At 37.8% G+C, this 3,298-nt stretch overlaps 1 long non-coding RNA gene across 1 annotated transcript in view; it reads left to right on the top strand.

Annotated features, from left to right (window-relative positions):
• LOC104943956 (uncharacterized) overlaps positions 1-3,298 on the top strand; it is a 5,164-nt gene that overhangs the window by 1,442 nt on the left and 424 nt on the right. The window lies entirely within an intron of this gene.

The following is a 3,298-nucleotide window of genomic DNA, read 5'->3' on the forward strand; positions in this document are numbered from 1 at the left end:
TGCGTGCGTGCGTGCGTGCGTGCGTGCGTGCGTGCGTGCGTGCGTGCGTGCGTGCGTGCGTGCTGTAGCCTTAGATATGTTTGAACGACTCCCTGTCATGAATGCAAATATCTAATTCAAACACTATACATTTCCAGCTGTACTCGCTGTACGGTACTTACATGAAATAGTACAAACTGAGGGCATTATACCGCGGGCCTGCATGTGTTTAACATCAGAGCTCCAAATGACTATCCGATTTAATTACATCCACAGGGCAATGTGTGAAAATTGAAAATATATCACACCCTCCGTATCTTTAAGCCATGTGGACAGAGCTGACGGGTCCACATCATCTCAAACGATGCATGTTTTAAATATGTACATATCATGAATATAAGCCCTGCTCGCCTCTCATCACTCTCTCATTCTGATCATGATTATGACGACCAGATGAGGGGATTTGAAGCCCATAATGGTCAGGGTCTTAATTGGGCTGCCTCGCTCTCCTCCTCACTGTACTGTTGAATTTGTACCTTCAAAGGTTTGCTGAGCTTTCACACTTTTGTAATCATACATGTAAATGTTGGAGCCTCTGCTGGGTGGATTGGCCGGAGACGTCACACACATGTTCTCCTGAAAACACATGAGGAGTGTGTGAAAAAAGGTCATGGTGGATTATTGGAATAGGTTTCTTAGAACTGGATTTAGTGCAGTATAAATACGTTTGGAGATTTTGACTGGGACTCAGACACATAAGGGGTTTGGAGGGGTTAGGGTTAGTACGATTAGATAAAACAGGATACGTCAGATAAAATGAGATTAGATAAGAAACAAGTTCAAGTACACAAGATTTATAAGCATTCAAATAAGGGAAAACTAAAAAGTAACGGTATCAATACAAATAAAAACAATAACATATGGTAATGTTACTGTTTGCAGTACCATCATTATTAGATTACATTAAATACAATTCTGTATCCTTCTGATTCTGATTCAACTTTATTGTCATTGCAAAAAGCACAAATGCTGAGAGCAGTTAGTGTCTTACCAAAACCGACAGTGCAGTGCAGTGTAAACTAGAATATAGGTATTAACATATAAACAAGCTAAAGTATACAGTATGAACAGTACATGGGTATGAACAATATAAATATAAAGACATATAATTATTGGCTCAATATTATCATGCATTATGTGTTTTACTGGTTTTACTCATACATACTGATGTGTGTTTGCCATCATTATTAAATTACCTTCGATCAAATTCAACCTTATTGTCATTGCACAAAATACAAATGCTGAGACCAGTTAGTGTCTTACCAAAACCGACAGTGCAGTGCAGTGTAATCTATAGAAGGATATAGGTATTAACATATAACAAGCTAAAGTATATGCAGTATGAACAGTACATATGGGTATATACTGTATATATAATTATAGGCCGAATATTATCATGCATTATGTGTTTTGCTGGTTTTACTCATACATACTGGTGTGTGTGTGTGTGTGTGTGTGTGTGTGTGTGTGTGTGTGTGTGTCAGGCNCCAAGGCACTCCTTTATAATTATTAGGATAAATAAAAACAGGTTTGAAATCATTCCAATGTATACTATAGGACAGTTAACCAAAAATATCGTTTAAAGTTGGAGAGATACAAAAATATGCATAAATAAATAAATGTTAACTAGGTAAAATAAGATATGAATGAACAACAAAAATAAAATAAGCTACATTTATTTGTTATTGGCTATGGTAGGTTATTGGTTATGTTCACATACTTATTTCATAATTAAAATTTAAACCGATCTTTTTCATATCGGTGTTTTAGAGTTGTACCCCCTAGATCAGGTCTCTAGTAATTGTGTACTCAAAAGTGCTCCAGATTGAAGCATTTTACTTTAAAATGTTCAANAACTGGAGAGATAAAAAAATATGCATAAATAAATAAATGTTAACTAGGTAAATTAAGATATGAATGAACAACAACAATAAAATAAGTTACATTCATTTTTTATTGGCTATGGTAGGTTATTGGTTATGTTCACATACTTATTTTATTATTAAAATGTAAACCGATCTTTTTCAAATAGGTGTTTTTAAAGTTGTACCCCCTAGATCTAGTCTCTAGTAATTGTGTGCTCAAAGTGCACCAGATTGAGCTAAAATCTCGCCTAGGGCAGCAAATTGGCTAGAACTAGTACATGGAGGAATTAAAACACCTGGAAGAAACCAAGAACTCGCTTTAGTACTTGGGGTGGCATTGCACGTAAGCCTCTTGTGGCCAAAATAGGTATTACAACAAAAAACACAAAAAGAAAGTAAAGGAAACTTGTAATAAGGATACTGGAAAAACTTTTAAAACTTTTAAAATGCAGGAGAAACACACTGTCTCTCCTCATTGGCCTCAAAGGGTTGCCGTACACACCGATCCAGATTTTGCTGGAAAATACTCTCATGCTTCATTGACGGTGATCTAAGGTAATGACAGAACTTCCAGTAAAGTACTTTGCCTCCCTGCAGTCCAGACGTTCACACCGATCAGCCGAAGAACAGTCTCACTACTGTTGTACTCATTCAGATTTTCAGCCGTGCTCTCACGTCTCATGCAAAGACTGCAAGGCTAGTTTATTTTCACAGGTGATCATGTGCCAACAATAGCAGCAGCAGCAGCAGCAGCAGCAGAGAGGAGAAACAGTGAGCGAGGAATCAGAGATCACACACTTAAACAAAGGGGTTCTTTACTGGGAAATTCAATAAAGTCTTTCAGGTATTGGGTTGGCCTTTTAAAGATAATCCAAACTAGTTCTGCATTGGTTTCAATGTTTTAGGATTACCTATCAATGATAACCCTAACCCTATGAACACGTTAATGCATCACTCATCATCATCCAGTAATTTAATATCAAATTATCATATTTCTGAAATGGGCCATAAGGCATAACACATTATTTTACTAAAGCAAATGCAGGACTTTTACTTGACAATCCGGTATTGGTACTTCTATTTAAAGGGGACCTATCATGCAAAATGCACTACATGAATATGTGTCCCCGGTGTGTCAGGGAACTCACCAAGTGTCAGAAAACACAACCCTCCCTCTTTTCCTCCGTACCCAAATCTCTAAAAACGGAGCTGATTATTATTTGAATTGTTCTGACGTCAGAAAAGGGGTGCTCCGCCTACTGTATATGGGCAACTCTCCACCTATCAGGGGAATGAGAGACCGCTCGAAAGCACTGGAGACGCTGTAGTACATATGCCAGGCCTGTAAGTGGCGCTGTAGTCTGCCACAAAAGCAGAATCAGCCCCCTGCAAAA

This window comes from Notothenia coriiceps, unplaced genomic scaffold, assembly GCF_000735185.1.
Source record: "Notothenia coriiceps isolate Sejong01 unplaced genomic scaffold, NC01 NC01_scaffold00000339, whole genome shotgun sequence".
In the NCBI taxonomy this organism is placed as follows: domain Eukaryota; kingdom Metazoa; phylum Chordata; class Actinopteri; order Perciformes; family Nototheniidae; genus Notothenia; species Notothenia coriiceps.